This window comes from Heloderma suspectum, chromosome 6 (assembly GCF_057233095.1).
Source record: "Heloderma suspectum isolate Gila_16-S chromosome 6, 16-S_ref, whole genome shotgun sequence".
NCBI lineage: Eukaryota > Metazoa > Chordata > Lepidosauria > Squamata > Helodermatidae > Heloderma > Heloderma suspectum.
The window spans coordinates 39,716,002-39,742,739 of NC_139463.1; the positions used below are offsets into that span (position 1 = coordinate 39,716,002).

At 43.4% G+C, this 26,738-nt stretch overlaps 1 protein-coding gene across 7 annotated transcripts in view; it reads left to right on the plus strand.

The window, feature by feature from the left end:
- The window catches only part of BIN3 (bridging integrator 3), a 146,074-nt gene that overhangs the window by 73,374 nt on the left and 45,962 nt on the right, over positions 1-26,738 (plus strand). The window lies entirely within an intron of this gene.

Here is a 26,738-nt window from a genome sequence, read left to right on the forward strand (position 1 = left end):
CTTCACACAGTGCATAGTTGTGAAATTTGCTGCCACAAGATGTAGTGATGGCCACCAATTTGGATGGCTTTAAACGGGGATTGGACAAATTCATGGCTGTATGCTATCTCCAGTGTCAGGGGCAGTATGCCTCTGTCTGCCAGTTGCTGGGGAACACAAGTGGGTTGGTGCTATTGCACTCATGTTATACTTGTGGGTAGGGATGTGAAGGCCTGGAAAAATACTGGAAAGAATCAGAAAGAAATATTTCCCCACCCCACCCCACCCCCTGCTGTTTTTTCCCAAGGACTTTTTTAGTTGTTGTTGTTGTTGTTTTAATTGAACAGCTTTGGCTTATGAAATATTTTCTTTTAGAATGATGAATAAAATATTTAAGATAAGGTGTTTCTATGTTGCTAACCAGCCTTTAGTTCCCCCCGCCCCCAATGATTTCTAAAAGGCTTTTATAGAAAGACTAGAGATGTAAAATCTTTGGTAATAAAGAAGCTGTGGAGGAATGGAGCCATGGTTTTTTTAATCCTGTCTGTAAGATATCCAGCATAGTTGTTTCTTCTATTCCTTATTAAAATTATTGATCTAATGTATATTTACTGATAGGCATTTAGGGATTCTCCATGTCTTGCTCAGTTTCCCAGCATGTGAGTAGAATCACCATATCATCATATGGAAGAAAATGTGTATTCTTGACAGTTTGGGTCTGTTTGACTGTTCAATACCGTCCTGTGTTTCTGAGCTTGTTCTGGTTAAATGCTGTAGCAATCAATGCAGTTCTCATATAAAACCCACATGTGAAAGGAACACTGTAGATTATCCCTCTACTGTCACCAGAGAAGACCTGGTGGTTATCCCACCTGTGTTTCTTTTTAAAAATTAATTTTAAGGCTTGTGTCTATAGAACTAACTGCCACAGTTTTGAATAAAGTTCCCAATTAGACCTCACCATTAGGGAATGCTGCCTCAGCTATAAAATCTTTTAACTGCTGCTACTAGAATAAAACCTAAAAGAAACTCAATACCCTGGTTCCTATGGCATAAGACATGAGATTGACACCACTATTACAGAGAACCTTTCACAATGAACAAAAAATAAGATGTTTATTAATGAACATTATTTACAAAAACAAATAAAATGTCACCCTTCAAATTGCTTAAAGGTTCTCAAATTAAATATGGTTGCTTCCCAGTTGTAATAGGTGAGAGTTTTTCCCAGCTAAATAAAATCTTAATGGCTTTTTCTTCAGACCAGATTTCACTCAACTCCACCCCATAAAAAGGAATAAGTTTAGGAATTTCTCTAAACTTCCTTGCAGACAGGAACAGATGCTCTACACAAGTCTTCCTCTGCCTCCAGTTCTTCCTGCTGCTTCTGGCTTCTAGGATGATTCAGATGTTTCAGGGACTACTTGCTTGAGGTTCCCTCTGGTCAGGCGTAACATAGGAACCTAAAATATATTGTGTATAATTTGCTTTGCTCATAAATGATTGTGTTTGGTATATTAAATTTAAAAATATAGTTTATTCAGACCATAATTATGCATTTACCAATTGAGTTTACTTTTAAAAGTTTTTAATTTGACTGATAATTTTATGAGCAAACCAAGTTATACACAATAAAATTTAAGTTCCTAAAGCAAGCTTCCCCAGCCTGGTGACCACCAGGTGTTTTGGGCTAGAACACCCAGCATTCCTGACCCCTGGCCATGATGCCCGGGGCTGATAGAAGATGGAATCCAAAACATTGAAGGGCACCACGTTGGGGAAAGCTGACCTAAAGCAACAAATTGACCTGATTAGCATGTAACGAGAAGCCACTGTGGATGAATTTCCCTGTGGGGCTTCTTGTGGTGGCAGTGGCCATTTTGAATATTTGGGGTGTGGCAGGGGTGCGCCGTAGCTAATCGTTACATGCAAACATGGCGAGGATGGGTTGTTGGGGTGGTTGACAAGCCACCTGCAACCCTAAAACAGCCCATGGGTTCTGGGTGGCTTGTCAACCACCCCAACAACCTACCCTTGCTGGGTTTGCACGTAAGTCAAAGCTACAGCACACCCCAAATATTCAAAATGGTGGCTGCCACTGCAACAAAAGCCCCATGAGGAAATTCACCCATGGTAGCTTCTCATTTTGTGCGAACTGGGCCAGCACCCTTAGATCTGTAAAGAGCACTAAAAATAGGTATTGTATATTTTTCCATTTCCCCCCAAAGTTCCATTTTTTCTGAAAAAACTTGGGGGGGGGACTGTTTTTTCCCCTCCATTGCTTCAAAATTTCTGGAAACTTTACATCTCTACTTGTGAGTTTCCTACAGGCAGCTGGTTGACGAATGTGTGAACAGAATGCTGGGCTAGGTGGACCCTTTGTCTGATCGAGCATGGCTCTTCTTATCTTCGAGTTGGGATCAACTCCTTAGCCAGTGGACCCCAGAAACTCCCAAATCTGAAATGCAGGTTTCTATTGCTTATCCCTGGAGGTCAGGCCAGTTTCTTGGTTCTGTCCGCCTGCTTGGGTGCGCTTTTCTTCCCTCTCCCTTTCTTTTTGTCATTGGGTTTTCCCATTTCAATCCCCTCATTTCTTCCCCACCCCGCCCCTCTTTCTTTGCAGTTTTGTAAGCTGAGTGTAGTTGCAACCCATTTTAAAAAAATCTGTTTCACACTTCAGTTGGCTGCACTTTAGGACGAACCTGGATGATTCCTCTTCCCCTGCTACATCCGTGTATGTGAAGCTGGCAGCCAAAGGGTGGGCAGAGTATATGCATATGGATTTCAGTACATTTTTTAAGGAGCCGTGGGATCCATTTGTGTATTAATGAGAGGCACTATCGACATTCAGGCGTATGCCCTCCCCTCGTCCTGCTTTAGGAGCGCTCTGGTAACGTGTCTAGGAGATTAATGAAAACTGCCTTGGGATTCTTTCACTTGTTTCCTGTTAGGTATTGCTTTCCCAAAAGGGATCATCCTCCCTAGCCTCTCCCAGACTCGCCTTGACCTAAAAATGGGCTTTGATTCTAACAGCTGCACTTCATTACTCCCCCTTCAGTGGTGGTCCTTACAATTTATTAGCTAAAGACATGGATAAATTCAATCCAGGCAATTATCATTAGTGGCAATACATTGTAATCAGAGCCGCACGCATGATAAAGCTCCCTGTTCTCTAGTGCAGCGGTACAAAGCTCTGGGAGGCGCTCGGCCACTCTGGCGAGTGTCATCACTTCTCCTCCAAAGCAGCAGCTGCCTCAAGAGAGCGGGCACTGGGACGGATGTCTTCCGTCGGCTCGTAGGATCAGAAGTAGTTCCTTTTTCTTTTCTCAGTTAAAACAATCCCCAAGTAGGGAATTGCTCAGGGTTAATTTCAGTTCATTTAAGTTTTAAGTGAGAATGCTGTGTTCTTCAATATATGGGCTGGGCAGAAGATGGCTGAGTGAGGTTGGAAAGTTCACCCCAGATCCGGTTCAATGAAAGGTCAGTTGCATGCTAGTTCACACTACAACCTTGGTCCCAGGACAGGGTTGGTGAAGGGTGCACAGCATTAGCTACATAGCTCGTGGATGACACACTCCAGGCTTTGATCCTGTTGGTGGCATCTTATATAAGAGAAGCTAGAATATTTTCATTTGGCAACTCATTCACACAATGCCTTTCGTATCTAGATGCCTTGCTGCTCATTTCACAGCGTTAAGTCTTATTAAGCCACCTGAATGTCGCTGGTACTAACAAAAGGGGTACTTTTTCCCTTTACAATTTGGGTTCCTCAAGACTCCTACTTCCTGTATTGCCAAGCTTTCAGTGATCCAAGTCAAACTGTCAACAGAAAGATACAATCCAGTGAAAGACGCGTGGTTTGGTATCTTGTATTTTCTAAATTGGAACATGGCAGCTGCTTTTCTGCATACAATCTAGATTCTGGTGCTGGTGAATGGACCATGACAGGCTGTGTATGCTACTCTGTCTTAAACCAATTCAGGGCTTGGGTATTATCTCTCAAACCAAGACATGCTCAAGGCAACTTACATTGCTCTGCAGTGTGTTTCCCCAGCAGTTGGGAACGGTGGTCCCCAAATACACTGAAGGGAGCTGCTTCCAGGTTTTAGAGTCCTCAATGCACTGGATAGAATGAGAGGATCCTAGAGAACACACTTCTCCAGCGGGGTATGGTGTAACACGTTGACTCTCCTGGAACAAATACAGAGGGGAAGGGGCCAAAATAGCTAACTGCTTGACACAGTTGGCAGCTTTTCCTTGGAGACTTGGGGCTGGTGCTGACTTGCGTGGGCAGAATTTATACTAGGCCTGAGGCTAGATTGACAGTCCTGGTTCTGAGGTAACCACGGGAGACAAAATGAAAGGCTTAAAATAAACAACTCTACCCTTGGAATTGCACTTTGTGAAGGCCAGCAGCAGCGTGGAGGAGATGCTTCAAATCCAGGTGAAGATGCTGTGACAGACCCAAATCAGGAGTCCTAAGAACTGAGAATAAATAGCTGTGGGGGTAGAGTCTGAGGCTGGCTTGACAGAGCTGGTGATGTTGCCTCTCTCCACACTTCCATCCAGTGCCTTTTCTGTAGAGTTTTGTAAGAGCTAAGCTTCCCATATGATTAGAACCCAGAAGCCTTCTGCCCAAGTTTGTTGCATAAGCTAAACTATATTGGCACATGAGTGAGTGTATTGGCACATTTCCACAACAGCTGGAAACCAGCGGTGGGTGTTAAAAATCCCCACTTCCCCAGTCCAGAGGCCCACCACTTGTGTGAGCAACTTCATCAAACTTTTTTTCTTTCCCAGGTCAGCCAGTTGCAGTAGCCTACATTGCTAGTAGGAGTTTCTAGCCTTTACTAGGGCTTGCAGTTCGTGCTTGCACAGATGCAGTGTGTATCTATGAACTTCTCCCCACCCCACCCCAGTAACCCTATAAATCTCATCAGTTAATCACACAGGCTCAGTCTGTGAATCTTTCTCTGACAGTGAAAGCAGATAACCCAGCCTTATGGCTCCCTGGGGGGAATTGGGGACCGGAAACGGCAAAAAGCCGCTTTCATGTCCTTATAGGCCTCTAATGAGGATTTCATACACAAAGCTAGCCATGTGGCATTGCCTCTCCCCCACCCCCGCCCCAAACTCCCATTTGCTCAGCCTCCCTCATCTGGGCGCTCATAGTCCTAATCCCTGGTTCCCGTTGGTTTGAACTGTCATCTTATTTTCTGTTGCTTTTTGCTGTAGTCGGAAAGGATGGTTCTAATTTCCCCTTCCTGGTGGGTGGACAGGCCTGCGACGGACGTGTGGGCATGGATTGTGGAATGGCAAGCATTCCTGAACGGAGCCCAAGTGCTTTGGCCTAGCTCTGCACCAGTCTGTCTCTGTCACACCCTTCTCTTCCTCCTGTGTCCCCCCCCCCGCTGCCTTTTCAAGCATAGTTACTATTTTTCTCTTCTCTTGATTACCACCCTTTCCTCTTTTCCCGAATCCTGTTTTTCTCCTCCATTCCCTTGTCCTCCTCTTTGATTCCATTTAGTTGTCCTTTGAGGTGCACACTTCCTTGCTTTGCTTTCGTACTCTCCTCAGCACATATGATGCTACTCAAGTTATTATGCCTCCCCCACCACGCACTGTATATTTTATTGCCCCTTTTCATTATCAGCCTGAAAAAAAAATCCTTGGTCCATATTGGGAGGGGTAACAATGCTGGTCAGAATGACAGAATATTTACTTCTTTTTGGCTGGTTGGAACAATGAGGCAACAATGGATTTCGCTTTGGCTGCTGCTAAAAGCCAGAAGAGGTTTCTGGTTCTACAACCATATTAGTGTAATACCTTTGTTAGGCCGAGCAAAAAATCACCAAAAATGTGCCAGCACAGGCACGTTCTGCATATAGTTGATGGTGGGTCTGATGATGGATAATTATTTCTGCTTTGAAAAGGTGATAATCGCAGTAATAATGCATTCCAACGATTTTATATTTTTTTGTGTTCGGCGATGGATCCACAACAAAAATAGAGTGCAATGGTCATACAAATACCTTTTTATATCTATTTATCTACATGCTTACTGAAAACCAACCCAGCCAGATTCCATTCTTAGCTTTGATCAGGTGTCACTGCTGAATAGCTTCGTGAACTTTAGTGAAGTGGCTCTGAATTTACATTGTCATAATGGGAAGCTGCATCTGGCTTGTTGTCTCCAGCCTTTCACAACTGCATAAAGGAACGGGCCGCATTTCATATACACAATGCACAGCTTGATAGCATAGTCTCCAACTTGCCATACAGAGCTTGGAAGAATGGTGACAAAAGGTTTCTTGGGCAAGGAGAGGATTGTCAGGGAGGGTTCTGAGTAAAGTGGGAAGGTGTCTTGGAGCAGGCTAAGGTAATGATGGTACTTGTGCTTTGAAAGTGTCAAGAGATGGTTAGGGCATTCAGGTTGCCCACCTGTACGTCAACTGTTCTTATCCCCATTTTTAAAGAAGAAAGGATGCATTGTTAAAGGTTACTTAGCAAAGCCTGTTTAGCAAAGCCTAGCAGCCATCCCTAGTACAACAGTGGTTCCAAATTTTTAAATTTGTAATCTGCTTAGATCGAATGCTTGGGGCAGATCCCAGCACATCCCAGGTCATGTTCCCCCAGCATCACACATGCTCATAAATACATATGCGTACTCAGCAATACATATGAAGGAGCTACTCTACATATGACTACATATGTAGTCAGACTGTTGGTCCATCGAGACTAGTATTGTCTGTTCTGCCCTCCAAGGGTCTTTTCCAGTCCTGTTACCTGCACTAAAGATCCTGTTTTATTCTAGGGAAAGACAACCTGGTGCCCTCCATATGTTTTGGGCTACAGTTCCTATCAGCCTCAGCCAGCATGGCCAGTGGTCAGGATTGTGAGAGTTGTCCAAAACGTTTGGAAGGTACTGGTTGCCTATTGCTGCACTATTCAGTCTTACTTGGGTTCTTGGGAGGTGAAGGGTGACTTCTGCTTTTTGAATGCATCACCTGCACAGCAGTGAGAGTTGACCTTTCAATTGGTGTAGAAAAGAAACATTTCCCATCATGTTCCAGGAAACAAAGTCTTGCTGTCTTATTGTTGTATCCACACGAAATTTCTGCAGCCTTTCTGAAAATTTGCATGGTGAAGTGGTTGTCGGGATACTACACCATGCTCTCAGATCGTCAGCAGGTGCTTTGAAAAGATGGTTTGTGGTCACTGGGGGCTGGGAGGGGTGGATTTTAAAAATGGTTTTGTTTCTATAAAAGTATAGATGCTTCACTCTTTCTTAAAATAAAATAGTATTTAAAATATTGCTTGTGGTGACAGAGCAAATTTGGTCTTTGGGCACATGATGAAGAACTCAGTGCATGCAAATTCACTCTTTGGGTGACCTGTACTGAAATATGAGCCCTCCAATGATGGGTGGTTTGAATTAGCTCTCAGAGGTGGCTGTCGGAAAAGGCAACCTTAGATGCAGTGGATGGGAGTGGCTGAATATCTCCTTACATTTTTGTTGACTGGCTTGCATGTATGTTGTGTGAATTGCTTCTTAGGGTGGATTTGGACGCGTTGTTGTGATGATGGTGATGATGATGATAGTTAGAACTAGAATTATTACGTTAAGGATTTATAAACCATGCCTTCATCCTAAAAATGGATTTTAGGATGGTATATATAAGCGTTTAAAAACAATACAGTATTAAAACATAAAGTAATAAACAATACAATAAAATCGAGAAGAATAAAATTATAACCAGTTGAAAATATAATCATTTAAAATGTCTGGGCAAATAAAAGGGTTTTAACCAGGTGCTCACCAGCTCCATTCTGCATCAGCTTTCCTAAACAACCCAAAAACATGTGAATCCAGAACTTTGGGTTGTTGAGTGACAACCAACCCAGAATTTTAACCCAACAGCAAAGTATGGGTTAAAACTTTGGGTTGTTTGTCACCAATTCAAAGTTCCAGGTTCGGACATCACATCAAACAACCCCAGGTTGTTCCTGGGTTGTTTATGAAAGTTGATGCAGAGCAGAAGTGGCAAGCAGGCACGAGACAGTATGTTTAACCCATAGTTAGTTGTTATGTGTGAACCCAGTCACTGAGACAACCCCATGATTGTCAGGGAAGCCATAAGTGGCCCCAGAGTGAATATTGAAATCCCCCAGGACATGTTTTTGGTTTTCCTAACATCATGCCAGGGACAACCACAGCTAGCTAAGGAAGGGAGACTGATGGACAGCAGGGTGGTGGATACACCAGCTGAATCCCAATCCCTGACCTGTCCATCTGGCCCATCACCGGAAACAGCATGTGAAAACATTGGTCTCCTGGTAAGGGAAACAGATTCCTTCTAGATGGCAGTGATACTCACTCTGTGACCCTCTAGCCTATGTTAGTGCTGCAGTACATACCCAGTTGAACAAAGACAAAGATGCTACATGTTCACTTAAGAGTATATCTTTGTACAAATTTTTGAATAATGTGCTAGTGAACAACAGGTACTTCTTGGTGGTGTATCTTATATGCTAGGGGTACTGCAAGCTTCAGTCACTTGATTATACAGTGGGAGCTAATTTTAAGTGGTGGTGCCAACTTTTAACTGAAAAGGTTGAGAGTTAAGGGGAAACATTTGGTGGGCGGGCAGAAACTATTTGGCTCTGGTGGTTTACTGTAAGAAGTAACGAAGACAATATATTAAGAATGACTTTTCCTTCTGGCAATGCACAGTAGGTTTTCTTTATTAAATTGTAAATTATCTCATTCTTCCTTCATTAACTCAAAAATATTCAGATTTTGTCAAAATGCAAATATATTTACATTTAAGCAAACAGTAAATCGGTTAAAGAGGAACAATGAATTAATGAACAAAAAGGTTGGCAGACATAGTTTTTGCACAGAACTGAACTTAATTTGGTACAGACAAGTACTTCTATATCTGGTAGTGATAGTGGGTGTCACCCTCCGGTAAGTGAACATACAAATCCACCTTTTCTTGAAGTACTTGAAACTAGACATCTGTTAGTTCCTGGTAGGGCTGCAGTATTTGATTCAAAAACATTTTGATCAACCAAAGAAGTACCCCTGATTTTTACCATGATGCCTGCTACAACTATCAAATAAAAATAGAGGGCTTTTCCTTTGGAACTATTGTTTTACTTGTATGCACACTTGGGGCACAATCCTATGCATGTTTAGACGGAAAAAGGTCCTACAACTCTTAGCATTCCCCAGCCAGCATAGCTATGCTGGCTGGGGAATGTTAAGAGTTGTAGGACCTTTTTCCGTCTAAACATGCATAGGATTGTGCCCTTAAACAACTAAGGATGCAATCCTATGAATGTTTAGATAGAAAAACGGCTGACTGGGGAATGCTGGGGATTTATAGGACTTTTTTCTGTCTAAACATGCATAGAATTGTGCGCTAAGTGTCTTTAGTCAGGTGCTGGCCCTAATTCCCAGGGATCAGCCCTTATTTCTCTCCTACCCACTGTTGGGACATGGCACAGCTGTGCTGATCACCTGTCTACACACAGGCAGCATAGTTGCCTCCCTCTCCTGTTAGCATGGCAACTCCTGGCTGCAGAACCTTGGTGTTAATGGGTCTGTTGCAGTCACTGTGTCACAGCTGGAGGGAGGGTGGGAGGGAGGGAGGGAGAGAGAGAGAGAGAGTTTTCATTTTCAAGTAACAGACTTGTCAGGTAGGTTGACTAGTTAATGAACACGGTAGCGGTGGGAATCCTGATGCTGCTTTTATCTTTTCGGAGCACTGTCTCTCAATCCTCATCCTTTAATTATGAGAAGCTGAAGGGAGGTTGCAGATGCAAAAAGAGGTAGAAATATTATTTATAATTCAGAGTATCTTCTGAAGTCTGGCATTTTCCCCCCAAGGTTAAAATGTCACCTTATGTGAGGTATGGTGGTATATTCCTCCCCGCTTCCAGCTTGTGGGGTGGGGGGACGATGACGACTGTAATTCTGTACTTTCTTTTAGTTATTCCCATGTAACTAGCTAATCATGCCTGTTGCCTTTGAGCTAGTAATTTTGCTGTGTTCTCCCCCTTTTCCAAAGAGAGTCTCTAGGAGGTGACAGGAAGTGATTCCAGTCCTCTGAGCTCAGGAAACATACATGGTTCAGACTTTGGGAAGCCTTCTCTGGGGTTCAGCATTGCATTTACCAGTTGTAAAGTGCTTCCCAAGCTGTGTGGCCCTGAAAGGAGTGGCTCCGTCTTAGGGAAATATCTGGCAGTTGCTGTCCAGACTGGGATCTATTGTATCACTAGGCTTCCTAAACAGTAACTTGTGATCATGGGCTCTTTGCCTGTGCCAGAAAGCATACTTGTAGTTAGTGCTACAGGAGTTTCCTTTTATAATTTTGTTGGCTGTCTCTTGCTCAGCTCCAGTTTGGTTCATGATACCAGTTCTGTCCCTGCCAACCTGAGTCCTTAAGTCTGCTTCTGACCTTCTCTTCCTTTCCTATTTTTGCAGTATATCCTACCATTCAGCCTTATATTCTTGCTTTTGCATCTTGTCCATCCATTCTTCATTCAGTAGCAGTCCACTTGGATTCCAATCCTGGAGGTCCAACCTACCCCTTATTAATTCTGACCACCTGGTTTCCAAACTCTGGACGTGTTGCTATTTATTCGCTCTCTAGTTTCCAGTTGAATCTATTAGATGGTTTTGCCTTCTGGCTTCTTAACCTGAACCATATCTTGGTCTCTAACTGTTCTATGAGTGTTACTGTGTTTTTGAACAGCATTCAGTTTGTCTTCAATATTTAAAATCCCTCTCACATCCCCGCCTTCAGATGTTGTCCCTTGGCTTCCATTTTCCATAGAACTGACTCCCTGTGTCCCTCTCATCATTGTCGACAATTGGCCAAGAGCGCCTGCTGAGCTTTTCTCTTAAAGGTTCTTAAAAAAGAAGCCTTCCTGAGGAAGGCAAAAACATAGCCCAGAAGAAGCATAAATCCTTCTGGTGTGTGTCTTGATTGGATTAAGAGCAGCCAATGTTTCCCTTTCCTCTTCCCACTCAGTACTCTATAGGGAACTGTGAATTCCCCATGCCTTGCATTCATTCTTCAGGCCAGAGATCATCTAAGGGGTGCCTTAGCAGCCGTCCCTGTGTGGCTTTGTTCCATTTTCCTTGCTGTAAAAGGGAGTACATATTATTTGTGGCCTGTCAAGGGTTAGAACATTTGTGCCCCTTGTATTGACTACCCTTTCCTTCTCTCTGGTCCTACATCATGCCTAATGTCATTGAGTGTTCAAGTGGATGGACCACAGGCCTAGCACCACATCATCATTGTCATCATCAGGGTGTAGTTAAGGGAAGGAAAAATATAGAAAGGCAGGGAGCACCTCCACATGAGGGGGTGATCCTCAGCCAATTAGGATCTCCCATATGTGGAGAAGTTCTACCCAAGTTCATCAGCATTTGTGCATGGCCTCATCTTCTGCTTGCCAAATGTGTGGCTGGTGGGGGGTATGGCCAGGAGTGAGGCCTAACCCGCACAGTTCCGCAGTCCCCTCGCACTGACACACACACACACCCCGATTCTGAACACCACCAACTTGTACATCATCCAATGGCATTCCAGCCTTCATCTTTGAACATCCTTACTGTTGTGGAATCCATGCCTCCATCTAAGACAATCCATGCCTTGGTTGTAGAGAGCCTGTTCTTTGGTGTCACAAGTTGAATCCTTGATGTTATCCCGAGAGTTTGGAACCTGTGTGGCATATTGGGTAGTGGCAACTTGTAGAGTTTATATATTTTTCCCTCCACGTGCTCACCCCCTAAACATTGTATCATCTATGCATTAGAAGTCCTTATGAGATAGCAGTTGCTGTGTATAACTGTCGCCTCAATCCCTGTACTGTTGCTATTTTTAAAGCAATCTGTTGTGCTGTGTCCCTCCATTAGTGACTGGAAAAACATCACTTTGTGCAATCAAGGCCACTAAAATGCTGGAAGGAAAAACAAGTGGACAAGTTAATTAGTTTTTCAGAACAGATTTAACTCAAAAGTAGTAGAATCTGTGTTTCAAGTTAATGGCCATACTTTGGTGGCCCTATAAACTTTTGTAGTTTCTCATTTCAAAGAAATTAATGATTTATCATCATGCGTTTGATGAAGTAGACTGTAGTTCATAAAAGCTTATGCCATAATAAATTGATTAGTCTTTAAGGTGCGACAAAACTCTTTGCAGTTTCTGCTGCAACATTCTAATAGCACTACCCCTCCAGTAATGTTTTCTATAATAGCATTAATAAACATTGTACTTTAATCGAGTAACATAAGAATAAAAACACAGATACCCATCCCTTAAGAGCTTACAGTCTAAATTTCACTGGAGGGAAGGAAGAGGTGAGGGCAACAGGTATGAATGGGAGCAAATGTTTATTATTGTGCCTTTATATTATTTTAATATGGTGATTAGATTGTAAGCAGCCTTGAACATTTTTTGAATGAAAAGGTGTGATTAAAAAATACTTGAATGTTTTGGCTCAGGTTAGAGACTAAGCAATTAATCTGGAGTAGGCAACCTGGTACCCTCCAGATGTTTTGGATTATAATTCTCTTAAGCCTAGGCAACATGGCTAATGGTCAGATAAGAATAGTACTCCAAAACGTCCACTGCTGGATTAATCCAAAGGACTCACAGAAAGAGGGAAAAAAAATCTTTTTTTGGAATATGTATATCAGCCAGGAGTTTTTATTATTTATTTATTTTTATTTACAATATTTATATACCGCTCCTCATCAGAAGATTTCAGAGCGGTGAACAAAATGATAAGAATAAAACAATGGTTAAAAGAGTTTAAAAAGTTAAAACATTTTTTAAAAAAACAAATCCCAATTTTTAAAAAAAAACAAAGTGGAGTTCAATGAACCACGGCTGGTCATGCAAGGAAGGCCTCTTGAAAGGACGTCTTCAGGAGGTGCTGGAAAGAACACAATGTTGGTGCCTGCCTGACCTCTAAAGGCAGGGAATTCCACAGGAAGGGGGCCACCACACTGAAGGCTCTTCTCCTGGTGGACTCCAACTGGGCCATAGGTCCATGTGGAACCACCAGGAACATGCCCTCTGATGACCTCAGTGACCGGGCAAGTTGGTAGGGAAGGAGGCGCTCTCTCAGGTATCCTGGTCCCAAGTTGTTTAGGGCTTTGTACACTAGTACTAATACCTTAAACCTGGCCTGGTAGCAAATAGGCAGCAGTGCAGTTCCCTCAACAAAGGAGTTACATGCTGAAAAGGGGCAGCTCCTGACAACAGCTGAGCTGCTGCATTTTTCACTAGCTCCAGCTTCCAGACCAGCCTTAAGGGCAGCCCCACATAGAGCGCATTGCAGTAATTCAGTCTTGAGGTTACTAATGCCTGTACCACTGTGGTCAAGCTATCCCTGTCCAGGAGAGGCCATAGCTGGTGAACCAGCCGAAGCTGGTAAAAGGCACTCCGAGCTGCTGCGACCACTTGGGCCTCCAGTGACAATGATGGATCTAGGAGTACCCACGGACCTGATCTTTCAGAGGGAGTGCAACCCCATCCAGAGTTCCTGGCCAGGAGAATTCCCTTTGTGATCTTGCCGGTGACCTTTGATCGCGGTGCACTGGAGATGAAGATGGGGATCTCTCCATAACTCACCTGAGTTGCAGGGAGGTCCATTGTGTCATGTTGGTCAGGTAGACTTAAACCTCCCTGCGCAGTGCACCACTAAAGGGCTAAAAAAATTCCTGGAAAAGTGTTTGTGTGTGAAATTGTGTGTGTGTGTGGTGTGTGTGTGTGTGTGTGGGGGACATACCAACAGTGGCTCTGCCTTGTTTGGATGGTGGCCCCACCCACTACTTATATATGCCTGGGGCCAGTGTGGCCCCCAGACCACAAGTGGTTCCCCACCTCTGCTGTATATGATATGGGTAGCTACAGATTGATGCCCATTTCTTGAAGGCATAAAGTGCTATATGACTGTAAGGAGTGGTGGACCATAAGGGATAATGCATATGCATTTTCAAGCTTAAAAAAAGAATGTTACCAGCCCTCTTCAGATTGAAGGAACTGGGTATGTTTAGCTTGGCAAAGAGGAGACTAAGAGGGGAGATGATCCTGAAATACCTGAAAAACTATCCCATAGAAGAGGGCAAAAACATCTTCTCTGCTGTCCCAGAGGGCAGGACTTAATCTAATGGGCTTAAGTCAGGAGGGTCGGATTCGCTTGAACATTAGGAGGAACTTCTTAATCATCATTATCATTTATTGTTCTGGTCAGTGACCAGCATGGAACTACTTAATGGTAAGAGCAGTTTGACAATGGAACCCGTTACCTAGGGGAGTAGTGAGCTCTCCCTTGTTCGAAGTCTTCAAGCAGATGCTGGACAAACCATCTGCTGGGGATCCTCTAGCTTTTAATTTCCTGTACCAAGCAGAGGGATGGACTAGATGACCTAGAAGACCCCTCCAACTCTATGGGATTCATCACACTTTTATCTTGCTGTTGAGATGGCTCTCTCTCAGAAGTTTGCAGGCTCTTTAGATGACGCCATTACCCTACAGGGTGTCTCCTGCCATTTCCTCCAGCCTGTCCCGTGTTTTCCCCAAATGCAAAAAATGTGGTGTTTTTTCCAGCCCATGGAACAGGAGCACCATAACGTCCCTGTGAAATTCTCCAATAGCAGAAGAAACTGCTGTGTCTGCCTGCTTTGTTTTCAGTTGTTGGGGGCACGATCAGGATGAGATTTGACAGGCGCGAGGATTGTGTCTCCTGCCTCTGCATTTCTCAGTTGGAGGGAGAAGAGGGTGAAATGCCTCCCTGCAACGAAGGGAGACACATCTGATCCCCCACCCCACCAGGCTCAGAAGCAACATCCTCTGTTGTTTCAGAGCACCCTGTTAAGTTCAGTGGGGGTAGGTGTGTTGAGGGTTGCAGAATTACAGGGTGATCTTGTGTCTACTCAGAAGTAAGTCCCATTGAGTTCAGTGCAGCTTACTCCCACATAAGTGTGCCAAGGGTTGCAGACTTGCAGAACCATTTTACGTTTTATGTCTGCTGAGAAGTAAGTCAGAGGTTTCCTGGGGGCTGTGAGAAAACAGTACAGCATAAGTTAAGCTACGAAAACAAGACTCTCCCCCCCCCACTCCTTTGCACACATGCCGAGGAGGGAGGGAGGCACTCCCCCAGTTCAAACCATGTGGCTGCCATGTAAAAAAGCCCTCCTTAATCCTGCAAAGAAACCAAAAGCAGGAAGCTCCGGAAAGGATGTGGGTTTTTGCGGGTTTTTTGCTTAATGTAGAAACACCATATGACTATGGAAATACTTGATACTTCAGTATTGGTGCTTACTAATATGGGTCTAAGGCCTCCTGGAAGCCACCAAATAAAAAATGGAAATATAAAGCATGAACAGATCATTACTTTATCCATTTTCCCTATGTATATTCTCATAGGATTGCTTTGATATTCCCACTTGTACAGAGAAAACACACATGCATATACAAACGCACGTCTGTCTGTGTGTGTATCCTCCCTCCCTCCCTCTCTCTCTCTCTCTCTCTGTCCCTCAAACACCCATTGACTCCCTGTGATCAGTAAACCTCAACCTTTCTTTCCCAGGAAATTCTCCCACTCAAAGTTGCCCAGGCAAAATTATGCAATTAGGACACTGAATGTATAAGAAAATGTGGGCAAAATGCTATTAATTACCTAATTTGCATAAAGAGTGTTACTGTAGTGTGGTGACTAAGATACTGAACTGTGAAGCAGGAAGTTCCTGGTTCAGTTCTCTCCTCTGCCATGATCTCGAGTGGATGGCCTTAAGGAGGTTGCGTTCCCTTAGCCTCGGCTGTGGCATCTAACCTATGGGGCTGCTGTTATTGAGATGATGTGCATGAAGCATTTTGAATGCCCTAAAGTGCTTTATAAATGCTAAATGTTACTATTGCTTATTTATTGCAGTATCAGAATCTGGATTTTCTAGTCGTGGAAAATGAGATGTCTCCCCCACCGCCACATCCCTCATAGATGAGGAGGGAGTGCTTGGGTTCAAAGTCCTCAGTTCAACCCATCTGCAGAAATGCAGCAAATGTTCATTCATGCAATTAATTTCTGAGCAGTGTTTTAACAGCGCCTCTGGCACTGGCAAATTGTGGCTCCTCATCTCAGAGATCAGCAGCAAAGGTCGTCCATCCAAATTCTACATAAAATACACGAGTGTACATGGCACTAACACCTTGAGGCAAACAGCTGTGCTTGCTTTGTTTTATTCTGTGTTAGGGTTTCAGGATCAGGGGGAGGCATTGAACTGTTACACCGGAGGGGGAAATACTCGGTCCATTTAGGTATCTCGTTCAGCACGCAGGAATTTATTAGAAATATGTAACAAGCTGGAGGAACACTAATTGGTTTCTGCTAGTTGCACCAAATTAATGTCAGTTGCACAGGTAATTTTCAATACATCGCAGGTTAGTTGGGCATGTTGCACTTATTCGTCCCAGTATTTTTCTTCTAAAATCAACAAAGAGTCTTGTGGCATCTTAAAGACTAACAAATTTATTCTGGCATAAGCTTTCATGGACTAGAGTCCCTTTTATCGGATACTTGTGTACTCCACACACATTTATGCCATAATAAATGTGTTAAGTTTAACAAACCAACCAACATGGCCACCCCTCTGAAAATTTTTCACACATGAGAACACCTTAACTCACAACTCCTGAGATTCCCGTGAGTTCAAAACTGATGAAAGTTGCTCTTTAGTTTAATTGCCTCTTTGCTGTTAACATTATTTTCATTGCATTTTCATTAGCGTGTGTGTGTGTTGATGGCTAGAGACGTATCTGTTTTATTTTTTAATGAAAACATGTATTCCAGTCTACAATTATTTCTAGATTACCTTTAAGGATGGAACCTCTTATTGGGGGCTGCATCATATAATTCACTGCTGATGGTTGGGAAAGCTAAATTTTGTCTTACCACCACCTTAACAAATCTGCCCACTGATGTTCTGACAGGGCAAGAGCAAAGTCATTATTAACATGGATGAGCAGAAGAGAGATCTGGATCTACGATAGATCTCTGGGTGACTTATAGTAGATCAGCAAAGATTTCTTATTCTAATTGTTTAACAATAGCAACATAATGACCCTGCCCCCATCCTGAATAATACTGATAAAATGAAGAAAGCTTGGGGTAACCAGGAGTGGGTTTTTGTGTGGAGTATCTGTGGGCGCCATTCAGTTCTGCTACTCAAACCAAATTCCTGGGCTTAGAATTCTTTAATTCTAAGGGCACAACCGTATGCATGTTTAGACAGAAAAAGTTGTAGGACTTTTTTCTGTCTAAATATGTATAAGATTGCACCCTATGTGGATGCCTTTTGCACCAGGCTCCAATTGGTGGATCTCAGGGTTCTAGTGAGACACAAAGTAGATCCTGCAAGCCTGAAGTCTGCCCACCCCTGACTACTGGGGACAAACTAGTTGGTGCAATTAGTAATTGCATGAGTGGCTTTTTAGAAGTAAATTGCAGGCACATGAGCCCCTGAGTAGGACCTTAGTGTGGGGGTTGGGGGGATTTAACCCCTTCCTTACCACTCCAGTCCTAGGCCAGATTGGGCTGCCTTCACCTGCTTTTGCATGGGGAGACAAAAGCTCCCGTTGAAGCTTTTTTCCAGTGCAGCTGGCAGGTGCAGAAGATGCAGTCCAGACCAGAAGTGAGGCGGGGTGGTGGTGGTAAAAGGTTAAAGTCCCCCTACTCCCATGCCATGATCCCAATCCCTGTTGAAGGCCCACATGCCTGCAGTTAAAAAGCTATTCACACAATTGCTAATTGCATGGTGTAGCATCTAGTTTGACCATTGTTTTTTTAAAAGATAATTGTTGAATGGAGTAAACTCACCATGAGGTGATAAATTCCTGTATTTTTTTGTGATTAGATACAAATGTCACCCCATATGTTGAGCAGAGATTCTTTAAATGTCTTTTATAGAAAAATAAGGTATCTTTCAGTGTGGTATATCTGTGTGTTTCATTCATTCCATTTATTCCATTTATTATATTTTTATACCACCCCATAGCCGAAGCTCTCTGGGCAGTTCACAAAAATTAAAAACCATTAAAAATACATTATGCAAAGTGCAAAACCATTTACACAAAAACATATAAACAGACAGTGCACACTCAAACATCATATATCTGAAAAACAGCCTGCTCATTGATGATTTCTGTTTGCCACATATAGAATTGCTTGCTTTTAATGCAACCATAGAGCTATCCCTCATTTCCCCAATGAAACAAGGTGATGGCAGAAGCAAAGGAACACTTTCCTTGGGACCTGCGAACAGGACTGGGGACTGTCTTTCCAGGTTCAGAGGCTGCATGCATCTGATCACCAACTACTGGGGCACAATAGTGGGAGATTGCTATTTCTCCCATGTGCTCCTTGTGAGCTTCCCAGAAGTGCATGGCTGGCTACTGTGGGAGACAAGATGATGGACTACGTAGGCCTTTGGTCTGGTGCAACAGGGCTCTCTTCTTGTGTTCCTTGATTAAGGTAGCCCTGGCAGTAGCACCCCCACATCATTTGCAGTGAAAAGAGGGAAGTACTTGCTGGCAGGTCCCTGTGGAGGTTGGAACCTTGACTTGCCATCTCTACATTCCCTTCTCAAAATGATCTTCTGGCTAAAATGGTTGCTGACCAAGGTGGTGAATGGTCTTCGTCAACTTCTGCTCTGATGAATGTTGTTTCAATGTTTAAGGCAAGCATGTGTCAGGGCTGTACCACTTTAGCCTGCAGGTAAGGGCTGACAGCTCCATACAAATAAATTGTATATAGAAAACTGGCATGTCAGAGACGGGTAGGCAAGAACTCTTCTCACCGACACGGTAATGTCCTGTGTGCATGAATCATATATAATATATATTTGCATGCCAGGAGTATTCTGAAGTGGTACATTCCAGACACAGGTTTACCATCTCAGACAGACTCTGTATTTGTGAAATGTTCTCCTTGCCTATCATGAAACACAAAGGCCTTGGAAATCTGTATGTATGTATGAATCTACAGCACTGTATAAATCTACAGCAGCTGTGGCACCACGTGGCTTGTGTCATTCTTTAAATCTAAGTCCTTCTCAACAATGTAGAAATCTAAGTATAGAAGCAAATGTCAATAGCTCCTATGTTTTAAATAATACCGCAATACCTTTCCTGCTGTTATGTCTTTCGTACAGGCTATTACAGGTGAGTAGGTTTTATAGATTAGTTTTTATGGCGCAGCGGCATCTGAAATACCTAAGAGCACAGCATGGTGTACTGGCATAAAGGCTGGGTGTGTGTGTGTGGATCTGCTGTTGCAACTGTTCCATATACTTAGATTTCCACCTTATAGAGAAGCACTAAGAGTCTCAATAATTATGGTTTTGATTTAAAGGTCTAACTACAGAATAACTACATTTCTCAGGAGATTATGGATCTGGGGTACAGTTTTTATATGAACAGATTTGCTCCTATTCTAATAGTGCTGTGTGTTCCAGAAGTTTGGTGTACGTTGTGTCTGTGCGTGCATGCGTGCGTGCGTGTAGAATTGGGAGCACACTTCACATGGCTTGATGGTACTAAAATTGGTCTTTCTCAGTCTGCTCAACCACCATATGTTTGCCATTTCTCCTGTCACCTTCTGTGTTTCATGACAGCTGCTTACCTTGCTGGTTTCTAACCACAGAATCGTATTGCTAGATGGGACAACTGAGGATCATCTACTTCAGCCCCTTGTGTTGAGGAATGATCCTCCATACATCTAATCACACCCACCTCCGTTTAAAACTTTGGTATAGCTAGAACTGGAATGTTGAGCACGCATGATATCTGTAGCATGGTAGGAGAAAAGTTTGCTAGAACTCATAATAACTGTGAAATGGAAATGCGGTTTTAAATTTCACCCAAGAATAATTTTGCAATGAGAGGGAGGCATAGGTGACTAAGATGCACCATTAAGGAACAAATTCTGAGCATGCAAATGTCTCTTTGAATATTAGCACAACAATAGATAATTAACCCTGGGAAATTGTAACTATTTCTTCTCTTGCACTGCTGTTCCATCATATTTTGCAACTTACTTGGCTGAAAACTATATGCGTTTTGTATCAGGTCACTTCAAGTTGTAAAATCCTTTTGTACTTCCATAGCATTATGGTGCTGCTGGTCCATATTGATGTAGAACAATTTTATAGGTAAGAGAGCATGACTTCATTCCATCAGAGTTTGAATACCTTAGAAATTGACGTTATCCACATCACGGTGCTTAAAACATTGAGCAGGGTGGATGATTTTCATTCCTTTAGAGTCCAGTCCCTTAGTGCTGGGCAGTTTCCTGCATTTATTACATTATTACGATTGTTTTTTTCTTTTAAAACATAGGCTCAATTCAGACATTGTGCCAAACTCTGGCTAAGGATGCTTTAATTGTAGTACGATGTCCTCATTCATAAACCATGGTTTGCAATCAGCTGGCAAACCAGAATTGGAAGCCATGGTTTGAAGTAGCTTTGCAACATCGCTTTGTGCTGACAGTGAGTTGGCATAATATGACAAGCCATAGTTACAGTCATTCCTCTGTTTTCAGAAACCCCTGCACTGTAAAAACAGAAGTGCTGAGCAGATAGAAAGTGAAAGCTGCTCTAAATTATGGTGATATTAAAGTAGACAGGCAGCTCTGAATTCCCAGGTGTTTCTGGATGAGGTGGATTTTATAAATCAGCCTTCCCTTACCTGGTGCCCTCTATATATTTTGGACTGCTGTGCCCATCATCCCTGATCATTGCCTATGCTGGCTAGGACTGATGGGAGGGTGCCAGGTTGGGGAAACCAGATATAGATCCATTTCAATCCAGTTTAAGTCCTGAATATGGGGTGGAGACCGCTTTCGTTGCATTGGTTGCTGGGGAAGTACATCCCTGATAGCTCTGCTGAGCCCCTCTACAGCTTTTGATACCGTCAACGGTGGTATCCTTCTGCTTGGCTAGGTTGAGACTTGGGCTCCAATCCTTGGAGGGGCAGTTTCCAGCAGTACTGAGGGACCTGTTCAGTGCCTTGCCTTGTGGTGTCCCTCAAGGTTCAATCTTGTCCTTCATGCTATTCAAGATCTACAAGAAATCATTGGGTAAAGTCATCCGGGTTTTGGGTGTTCGGTGTCACCAATATGCTGATAACCCCCAACTCTGTCTCCTTTCCATATAAATCCAAGGAAGCTGCTCAAGTTCTGAATCAGTGTCTGATGTTGGTGATCAACTGGATGAGGGTGCAAAAATTTATGCTTTATCCAGACAAGACAGAGGTCCCTCCTGGTCAGTAGAAAGGCAAAGCAAGGAATTAGGGGTTCATCTTGTCTTGGATGGGGTTGTACTCCCCTTGTAGATGCAGGATTGCATTTTGGATATATTCCTGGATTCAGCACCGAACCTAGATGCTCAGATTTCAGCAGTGGCCAAGAGCTCTTTTACACACTAACGCTAGCGCACCAACTGTACCCATTCCTGGAGAAGTCTGATCTAGCCACAGTAACAAATGCCTTAGTTGCATCTCATTTGAACTACTGTAACATGCTCTGGCTGGAGCTGCCTTTGAAGAGTGTTTGGAAACTTCAGCTGGCTCAGAATGCTGCAGCCAGGCTATTAATAACTGGGGCTAGTTATAGGGAGCATATGACTCCCCATGTTACAGCAGCTTCACTGGTGACTGCTCCATTTCCAGGCACACTTCAAAGTGTTGGTTATGACCTACAAAACTCTACATGAACTAGGACCAAGTTATGTGAAAGCCCATATTCTCCCATACAAGCCTGCCTGTGTTTTAAGATCTTCAGGGGAGCCCCTTCTTTCTGCTCTGCCAACATCTGACATGTATTTTCTGACATGTGCAGCCAGTGAGAAGGAAGGCCTTCTCACTGGCTGCAACCATGCTCTGGAACTCCTTGCCAAGAAAGGCCATCTGGCCGCTCCTCATCCAGCCATAGAGTTGAAGGGGGTCCCATAGGCCATCTAGACCAACCTCCTGCTTGATGCAGAAATCCAGAGCTAGAGCATCCACAGCAAATGGCTGTCTAGCTTCTTGAAGATCTCCACTGAGGGCAAGTCCGCCACCCTTTTAGTAATTAGTTCTCTGACCTTCCACTGAGTACCATTTTGTAGAAAGGTGATATAAATTTAATAAACAAACCTAAATAAATAAATAAAATGGTTTGCCAGCACATTTGGAAGCTCAAACCAGAGTTTGGGCTCTAAACTATAGGTTAGGTTCAGACATAATACTACCAGTCCCCCAGAAAGGGGTATGTAAGTTTGGGAATGTGCTGTATGGACTCACACATTCCAATATCCCTCCTTTACTTTCTGCTTTGGTCAAACAGTTGCTTGCATTACATCTGAATCATCAAACACAATCAAGTCATGGTTTACCATTCTTGTTTGGAGGGCAAGCACAAACCATAGTTTGCTGGTTCAGACATAAGAGAAAACTATGGTTTGATCAACCCAGAAAATCAGTGAGGCAGATGGTACATGTGGTGAGAGTGTGTGCAAGCTTGCAGCTCATCCTGATCAGAATTGGGAACGTTACATCTGAAACAACCATATAATTATCTCAAGTCATAGTTGGCAAGATGTTTGAATTGACTCATACTGTGAAGTAAAAATGTGTTTCAGGACATGAGAAATTTGATTGTTAATTGAAATATATGTTGTGGCCCTTGGGGGGCAGGTGGAAGTCTTGCAACTACTTTTAACTAGTTTTGTGTGAAACTAGCAATTTTAAAGTTATTGGACACCTCTAAAAAGACCCTGCCAAAGCTAATGAAGGAGTGTAATTTTGTTTTGTTTTGTTTTTTGCTAGCTAGAAATTAAGGCACCCTGCAATACGTGAACTTAAACTACATATTTTATAGGCATATTTAAATCTGTCATTACCCTTTCTGAGCCTTCGGGATAGGGAGGGCTAAATATTAATTTAGATATAGGATTAGTTCTCACATTACTTCTTAAAGACATGAATGCGCTCTTGGGAATTGCACCCAGGTTGGAAGAAGCCTCAGGCGAAGTAATCTGTGGAGCAAGGCGCCATCATGGGGCAGGCAGTGTGGGAAACAAACGATGCATGAAGTAGCCCTGCTTGGCCTTTAAGCCAGTCAGATCCCTCTCAGCCTACCTCACAGGGCAGATGTGATGGTAAATAAGACTTTTAATGCATCTTGCATGTGGGAAAGTACTATAAAACTAATCGTATTGCTCACTTTTTTGTTTGCTTAAGGATGGGGACTGTACCACCATAGGGAGATACAGTGTTGGGAGGAGGACAGATCAGACCTGTGGAAGAGGGCTAAGATGTTTATAGGCTTTGCCTCATGTCAGTCCTCCTCCCAGCCTTCTGATCCTGGGAGACAAAAAATATTGTTGTTCGTGATAACGTTATGAAAGAAGGAGCTGACCTAGTTTGTATAATGGAGACCTGATTTGAAAAACATACATGTGTGCACGTGTGAGAGGGGCTGTGACTGCATTAGTCCAGGTGGTTCCAGTTGGATACTGTGTGCAGGAGCAGCCAAAGCAGACATCACTTCTGATCCATATCTGACAAGTACATCTTTTTTTTACTTTACTGTAGGCACAGGGACCCTATCTGGACAGGAACGTGAGCATGGGCAGAAGGGGGGCTTTAACCCTTCTCCCACTGTGGGCCTGATCTGTATCAGGTGCCCTTTGCCTATTCTAGAGCAAAAATGAAGAGGGAAAAGAAGGTGCTAGATATGGATTTAAAGTAATATCCTTTTTGGCCTTTGAGCAGGAAAGTGGTATTGCTGTGATCCAGCAGGAGTATATCTCCTTCATCAGACTTGCTGACCAAGATAGATTTCATGTTGAGTGAATATGCCTTGGAACAGGGTGTAAGTTCTGTTTGTGTGCTGACCACCCCACTGCCTGACAAGACTCCCTGACTGAGCTGACACAGCTGGCATTGGAGGTGTTGTAGGCTGGGTGACATCAGTCTCCTTGCTGAGGCCCTCTTTTAACAGGTGCAGTTCAAGACTCAATGACTGCCATGACTACTGTGTAGCTATTCCAGGTGTTTTGGGCCCAATACGTGTGGCAGGGGACACCCTCAGTTTAAGAGGGCTGGAGGGAGGCGAACTGTGGTTTCTCAAGTGTTCTCAACCTTTGCAAGGTTGGTGGACTGGTTAGATTGGCCTACTCTGGGTAGCTGATGGATCAAGCTGGTTTCCAACCTGATGAATCCTGTATTCTGAACAGTGTCCCCTATAGAGTCTGTAGTCCAAATGCTTTTCTCAAAGTCTGCCACAGACTGAGAACCTGTCATTGTTCCCAATATACATTCTAAGGTTCTCTTTTTTACACTGCCTCAGCTGGTCTAAATTGGCTGGTTCCTTTATAATTCAGAGTTGTGAAGGAGGTGGAAACAACCTCTTAAATAATTTTCAGATCGGCTAGCAAGACCAGCTCAATCAGAAATGGAGCTCTTTGATGAAAACTGTCCTGAAATAAGGAATTAATTTGGGCAGTTGGCACAATAGCTTCTAAGGCAGCCTTAGTCTCCCACTAGTTGGAGCTTGGCCTTCTCCCTGGTTTACTTAGGGGTATGTTTACACATGCGCACACATACCACTATAGGCAATGAAGCAGACAGGATGACAGGTCAAGCACAAGTCGAGGACCACTCTTGATGAATGTGACCAAACATGGGTTAAAGCCTATTCTGTTGTGGTGGCAGCAAAGCATTCTTACTTTTCCATCAACCCTGCATCCAGCTGAGCTATTTGGCATCGTGCCTGTTATTAATGTGCCCTGTGTTGTTATTAATGGCAAGGCTGGATTAACCCATGGGCTAATGGGACCAGCTCTCAGCCCACCATCTCAAGGAGCTCACCAGCTAGCACAGGTTCTTAGCTTTCAAATAAGAAAAGAGCCAGTCTCTAGCCCTTGTAGAACCCAAAATACAAGTCAAAACATTCAGGCACTATTCTTTCCAATCATTTTCAAGCCTGTTTTAGTATGTTTAGCCATTGAGTTAAGGCATAGCTATGATTGACATTTCAGGAGCACTGCTAGCTATAGAGGTAAGTGCAGAAGTGGCCATTTGTCTGTAAAAGGGATTTCTTGATTCCTTTTGAACACATTTTGTGTTTACCTTTGAGAACAGTGATTACTGCCCATAGAAAACAATTGAGAAATCCAGAACTTTAGTATTGCTGTGACTGAGCAGTAGCATATCCAGCTAGTGGATGTCTTATTCCATGCACACACAGAAAAAAGGATTTGCAAACACTGAAAAAAATCACCCTATTTATGCAGATAAAGACTACCACTATACCTATATTGGGAGGGGGTGGTACTATGGCTGTAAATCCTATCAAAATCCATGTGAGGCAAGAACAGGGAAGGGAAGAAGGATGGGGGGGAGGAGGGGGGAGAAAATGGTGCAAAGCACCTAAACGGCTTGGGGCCAGGTTATCTGAAGGATCGCCTCCTCCCATATGTGCCTGCCTGCACCTTAAGATCATCCTCAGCAGCCCTTCTCTGCGAGCCCCTGCCAAAGGAAGGGAGGCGGGTGGCTATTAGGAGGAGGGCCTTTTCTGCTGTGGCACCCCAGCTGTGGAATGAGCTCCCTAGTGAGGTTCGCCTGGCACCTACATTTTATTCCTTCTGGCGCCAGGTGAAGACCTCTTTATTTTCCCAGGCATTTTAGCTTTCTAGTCTTTTAGCTTTGCTTATTTAAATCTGTATTTTAAATTTCTGCATTGCTGCTAGGTTTTACTCTGTTTTTATTCTGGTATTGTATTGTTATATTGTCATTTTAAGGTTTTTATATTTTATATTGCTTTACTGTGTGCTTTTGGTTTTAATTTTTGTGAACCGCCCAGAGAGCTTCGGCTATTGGGCGGTATAGAAATGAAATAAATAAATAAGCAGGTTCTAGAGATTTAAAGCTAGTCCCGCTGATAATAGTTGTACTGCTAGCACACAGAAACCACAATCATAGGAAAAAATAATCATAATAGTTTGGGGGGAAATGGAGCATTGAGGGACAAATAGCGTCAGGACAATGGGTTGGGGAAGGCATTGTGTGCTGTGCGAGTGAGCCAGCTGTTCAAGTTCCGAGATAAACTGCTGGTGTAGATTGGCCCCAGGAGAAAACTGTGAGCTTTCCCTGGTAATTGTTGGATTTCCTAGGCCACATTTAACACCAGTGAATAGCATTCCTAAATTGCTCTTTGGTTTGCATTTGGGAATAGAACTTAACATCACATCCTGAGCAGACGTGTTAAATGGGTATAACTGAGATACTACTCTGAATCCAGTTTGCATCTGTGAAAACGTAACAATGACAAGGTCAGTTGCCAAAGGGGCAGAGGAGTTTCCTAGACTGTTATGATCAAGGTAGACATGATTTTCCATGTCATGGCTGTACTAATGCCTGCTGTGGGTTTTGCCCAGATCCACTTGATCTTCTTGAGAGCCAGTGTAGCTTAGTGTGAAATCCAGTAGTGTATGGATTCAGATTGGGGGGGCCCAGGGTAAAATCCCTGCTCAGTCTCAAAGCTTACTAAGTAACCCTGGGCTAGTCACTGTCTCCCAACCTCCCTCACAAGGTTGTTATGGGGATAAAAGTGGAGGCGGGGAGACAATGGCACTGCCCTGAGCTCTTTGCAGGAAGGACAGGATAAAAATGTAGGTAAGTCAGTAGGAAAAC